The 6,217-nt window shown below is 36.8% G+C and overlaps 2 pseudogenes; one reads left to right on the top strand and one right to left on the bottom strand.

Moving 5' to 3' along the window:
• Positions 1 to 2,265: 2,265 nt before the first annotated feature.
• On the bottom strand, positions 2,266 to 2,388 carry LOC144224951 (small nucleolar RNA SNORA70; annotated as a pseudogene).
• A 1,702-nt stretch (positions 2,389 to 4,090) lies between these two features.
• Positions 4,091 to 4,588, top strand: LOC144224946 (large ribosomal subunit protein uL23 pseudogene; annotated as a pseudogene).
• The last annotated feature ends 1,629 nt before the right edge of the window (positions 4,589 to 6,217 follow it).

The following is a 6,217-nucleotide window of genomic DNA, read 5'->3' as shown; positions in this document are numbered from 1 at the left end:
AGGCGATACTGGAGTCATCAGACACAGACTCTGGAATAATTGTGCTGAATAGGTTCAATAAAATATATGGCAAGAGAGACATTTTCACCAGAGAACTGGAAACTATAATAAAAAGTCAAATGGAAAGTCTGCAACAGAAAATAAAACAACTAAAACTAAGGCCTCAACAGATGGATTTAACAGCAGGTTGTGCAAACTAAAAAACATGATTAATGCATTAAAAGACAGGTCAACTGATAATACCTAGAAAGAAGAATGGAGAGCAGAAAGGGTGGAAATGAGACATATGAGATATGGTAGGAAATGTACTTGGGAGACTCAGAAAAAGTGAGAGAATGGGTCAGAAGCAGTGCTAGAAGAAGCAGACAAATTCCTTGAAAAACACAATTCAGTGAAAGTGACACAAGAAGAAACACTCCCATATGTGTGTAAGAAATGAAACATTTTATTAAATCCTCCCCCCCCCNAAAAAACGTCCGAACAAAGTTAAACCTCAGACCTAAAGGGCCTCACTGATAAGTTCTTTCAAACACTTAAAGAAGAAATAACATTGATCTTACACAAACACTTCCAGAGATAAGAAAAAAAGGGATATTTGCCAACATATTTTATGAAGCCAGCATAAACCAAAACTTGGGAGAAATTACAAGAAATGAAAATCACAGAGGGGCGCCTGGGTGGCTTAGTCGGTTAAGCGTCCGACTTTCGCTTAGGTCATGATCTCGCGGTTCGTGGGTTCGAGCCCCGCGTCGGGCTCTGTGCTGACTGCCAGCTCAGAGCCTGGAGCCTGTTTCGGTCTGTGACTCCCTCTCTCTCTGACCCTCCCCTGCTCACGCTGTCTCTCTCTCTCTCTCCTAGAAATAAATAAAACATTAAAAAAAATTTAAAATAATAAAAAAAAACAAGAAAATCACAGAACAATAATAATAAAGGGGGCAGTAAGGAAATTTCGAAGGTGATGGGTATGTCTATGGTCTTGATGGTGGTGATGGTTTCATGGGTATATACTTATCCCTACATTCAGCAAGTTATATACATCGCATATGTACAGCTTTCAGCATGTCAATTATAACTTAATAAAGTGGTTTAAAAAAGAGATGAAAATTGTAAACAATCATATGTATGTGTAAATCAAATCCAGTGATATTTAGCAATGATAATACATCTGCACCATGTGGAGTTTTGGGAAAATTAAATAGTGTAATTTAGCATATTAACAGGAAAAAACTAGAAAACTATATGATCATTTCAAAAGATGTAGAAAAGGCATTTAATAAAATTGCACTCCCCCTAGACTTTAAAAAGAAAAGGCAGCTTTCTGAGTCTGAATAAATAATAACTACCAAAAAACTTTTATTTTTTATTTAAATTGTTACTTTTTAAATTTTCCCTGAGATCAAGAATAAGACCACGATATCTGCTGGCAACGCTTTTATTTAACACTGTCCTGGAGGTCCTAGACAGTTTAATCAAGCAAGGAAAACATATAAAAGGCATAAGGAGTAGAAGTGAAGAAATAAAAACTATCATTTACACGAGACATGATTGTGTACATAGGAAATCCAAAAGAATTTATAAGCAGTGTGAATTAATAAGTGTATTTAACAATGTGGATATAAAGTCACAATGTAAAAATCAATTTATTTAGATTAGGATAAATAAGTTAAAAAAAAGTTTAATTTATAATACCACCAAAAAACAATCAAATACCTAAGAATAAATTTAACAAAAGATCTGTAAGATCTTTACTCTGAAAACTAGGAAATATTGTTGAGACAAATTAAATAAAACCTATGTAAATGTAGAAATATACTATGTTCATAGGTTAGAGTCTCAGTATTATTAACACTTTATTTTGACAGGAAGTAGGATTTTTTGGTGGGCATGAATAGGGAGGGGGGCAGTATCGAGGTTCTCATGAGTGTAGAGCCCAAGGGCCACAATTAGGGATGTATTTGACCCCAAAGCCATCTTGGATGAGATACTTTTCAGCCACCATGTCTTCAAATTAATCTACATTAAACTTAGTAAAGCCCCATTTCTTGGAAATGTGGATCTTCTGGCACCCGGGGAACTTGAACTTGGCCCTGTATAGGGCCTCAATCACATGCTCTTGTTCTGCAGCTTGGTGCAGATGGACATGATGACTTCACCAGTGTGGACCCTGGCCACTGTGGCCCGGGGCTTTCTAAAGGCACACCTCATACCTGTCTGGAGCCTAAACTGGAGGTAGCGTGAGGTCAGACATCAACGTCCACTGGAAAAGGCTGTCTCCAAGGTCTCTTAGGACAACCCATACAATCAACAGGCTGCATAGACTACCAAGGAGGCTACTGTTTACAGCCATTGCACATTGGGCTCCCATGGGAAACACTGTTAATATGTCAATTCCTCCTTGATTTATAGAGTCAATGAAATCCCAATAAAAACTGCAGCCAGTTTGGGGTGCCTAGATGGCTCAGATAGGCAACTGACTCTTGGTTTTGGCTCAGGTCATGATCTCACGATTTGTGGACTCAAGCCCCACGTTGGGCTCTGTGCTGACAGTGCAGAGCCTGCTTGGGATTTTTTTCTCTCCCTCTCTCTTGGCCTCACCTCTGCTCACATTCCTACTCTCTCTTTCTCTCTCTCTCAAAATAAATAAATAAACTAAAAAAAATTTAAATAACTGCAGCAAGCTTGTTATGAAAACTGACAGGCTGATATTTAAATTTATATGGAAATGCAAAAGTCCAAAGCAACCTTAAAGAATAAAGCTAGAGGAACTTACAGAACCAGATATCAAGACCCACTATACAGCTATAAGACAGAATGGTTGGGGACAGCACAGATAAATATATGAAACAAAATTAAAAGTATAGGAGGGGCACCTGGGTGGCTCAGTTGGTTAAATATCTGACTTCAGCTCAGGTCAGATCTCACGATTTGTGAATTCCAGCCCCACATCGTGCTCTCTACTCTCAGCATGGAGACTGCTTTGGATCCTCTGTCTCCCTCTCTCTCTGCCCCTCCCTCACTTGCTCTCTCTCAAAAATAAACAATTAAAAAATTATTAAAAAATAAAAATATGAGAACAAACCACAATTATATAATCACCTGATTTTTATATCCTTAGGATATATCCAACTGAAATCGGTCAGAGTCAAAATCTACTTGAATTCTGTCTTCTGTGATTAAGTTATCAACCTGATATAATTAGGATCATTTGTTTTTGTATGCGTTCAACTTAAGATTTGCTTTTCTTAAATCTCTTTTGACTCTACCTTTTGGATATGTCAGATATTTGCATGGTTCAAAAATCAAAATTATATTAAAAGAGTACAAATTAAACAACACACTCCTTCATTACCATAGGTCAAGGAAGAAATCACAAAGAAAAGTGTAAAATACTTTGAGATGAATGAAAATATAAACACAACATAGCAAACTTAAAAGTACAGCTAAAACAGTGTTCAGATGAAAATATATAGCTGTGAAGACCTATATTAAAAGAAGACAGATCTCAAACGAATAACCTAATCTTACAACTTAAGAAACAAGAAGAGAAAGAGCAAACTAAACCTAAAGCAAGCAGAAGGGAGGAAACAATACAGATTAGACCAGAAATGAATAAAATAGAAAACTGAAAAATAGAGATCAATGACACTAAAGGCTAGTTCTTTGAACAGGTCAACAGAACTGACAAATTTTTAACTATATTGACCAAGCAAAAAAGAGAGAAGACCCAAATTATTAAAATCAGAAATGAAAGAAGGAACATTACTATCAACCTTATAGAAATTTAAAAAAGGATACAGAAATGAAAAGAATACTATGAACAATTATATGTCAACAACTTAGGATGAAAGGGATAAGTTCCTAGAAAGGTACAAATTACTGAAACTCAGTAAGAAATACAAATCCAAATAGACCTTTAAAAAGCAGAAGTTCAATTAGTAAATTAAAAACTATCCCCAAACAAAGGCCCAGGTCCAGATAGCTTCATTGAGTTTCACAATCTCTTTCAGACAAAAGACGAATAAGGAACTCTTCTCAACTCATCCTATGAGGCCTTTGTTACTCTGACATCAAAACCAGACATAGCCCTTTCATGAAGATGGTACCAAAGGTGAAGAAGGAAGCCCCCGTCCCTCCCACAGCTGAAGCCAAAGCAAAGGTTTAGAAGGCCAAGAAAGTGATCCTGAAAGGTGTCCACAGTCACATACAAAAAAAAAAAAATACCCACATGTCACTTACCTTCTGATGACCAAAGACACTGTGTCCCTGAAGGCAGCCCAAATATCCTTGAAAGACCACCCCCAGGAGAGACCAGCTTGACCACTATGCCATCATCAAGTTCCTCCTGACTACTGAGTCAGCCATGAAGAAAATGGAAGACAACAACACACTTATGTTCATTGTGGATGTCAAGACCAACAAGCACCAGATCAAATAGGCTATGAACCTCTATGGCATTGATGTGGCTAAGGTCAACACCTTGATCAGGACTGTTGGAGAAAAGAAGGCATAGGTTCGACTGGCTCTTGACTATGATGCTTTGGCTGTTGCCAACCAAATTGGATCATCTAACCTGAGACCAGCTGGCTAAATCTGAATTTTTTCATGATTAAAAAAAGACATAAACATCACAATAAAGAAGACTACAGACCAATATCCATTATGAACATAGGCACAAAAATCCTCATCAAAGTACCATATCCAGCAATATATAAAAAGGATTATATACCATCACTAAATGGGACTTACCTCAAGAATGCAAGGTTGGTTCAACATATGAAGATCAATGAATGTAATATGCCATATCAATAAAATAAAGTGAAAAACCACATAGTAATCTTGATAGACACAGAAAAAGCATTTGACAAAATTTAACAACACATCAGCAACAAACAACAAACAACAACAAACAACAAACTAGGAATAAACTAGGAATAAAATTGATTTCAGCTCTGGTCATGATCTCACTGTTCCATGAGTTTGAGCCCCATGGCAGGCTCTGCACTGACAGTGCAGACCCTGCTTGGGATTCTCTCTCTCCCTCTCTCTTTTCCCCTCACATGTTCATGCTCACATNCCATCAACCCTCAGCTTGTTCTCTGTATTTAAGAGTCTCTTATGGTTTGCCTCCCTCCCTCTCTGTAACTATTTTTTCCCTTCCCTTCCCCGATGGTCTTCTGTTAAGTTTAAGTTTCTCAAGTTCGACATAATGTGAAAACATATGATATCTGTCTTTCTCTGACTTATTTCACTCATAATACCCTCCAGTTCCATCCACATTGATATTTTTTAAGAAGACAGTGTGATGCAGACATAAGGATAGAAATGAAGATTAATGGAATAGAACTGAGAGTCTAGAAATAAATGCATTTATGGTCAGTTGATTTTCAACAAGAGTGACAAGACAGTCAAATCGGGAAAGGATAGTCTTTTCAATATGTGCTGCTGGCACAACTGCAAACCCGCGTGCAAAACAATTCATTTGAACCTCTACTTCATACCATATAGAACGATAATCTCAAAATGGATCATATACCTAAATGTAAGTGGTAAAAGTATAAAAACCTTACAAGAAAACTTATGAGTAAGTTTATTGACATTGGGTTAGGTAATGCATTCTTAAATATGACATGAAAAGTACAAGCAACCAAATAAAAATCAACAAATTAGACATCATCAAAATGAAAAACTTTTGTGCCTCAAAAGATTCTATCAAGATAGTGAAAAGACAACCTTATGGAACCCTCCCCTTAAAAGAAGAAACTATTTGCAAATCATGTACCTGACTTTTATCCAGAATACATAAAGAAGCCTTATAAGTCAATAGTGAAAAGGCAACTCAATTAAATACTGGGCAAAGGGTCTGAATAGGCTTTTCTCCAAAGAGGATATAGAACTGACCAATAAATGCCTAAGAAGATGCTCAACCTCAACAACCATTAGGGAAATGCAAAGCAAAACTACAGTGTAATACCACTTCACACGCACTAGAATGGCTACAGTCAAAAAGACAGAAAATGACAATTGTTGGTGAGGATTTGGAGAAACTGGAACCCTTATACATTGCTAGTTTGGCAGTTCTTCAATATGTTAAACACAGTAGTACCATATGACCAGCAATTCCAGGTATATACTAGATATATACTCAAGAGATATAAAACACACAAAAAGTTGTACATGAAAGTTCCTAATCTCATTGTTCATAATAGTCCCAAATTGC

This window comes from Crocuta crocuta, unplaced genomic scaffold (genome assembly GCF_008692635.1).
Source record: "Crocuta crocuta isolate KB4526 unplaced genomic scaffold, BGI_CrCroc_1.0 scaffold695, whole genome shotgun sequence".
Classification (NCBI taxonomy): Eukaryota; Metazoa; Chordata; class Mammalia; order Carnivora; family Hyaenidae; genus Crocuta; species Crocuta crocuta.
This window is presented reverse-complemented; position numbering and strand designations above follow the sequence as displayed.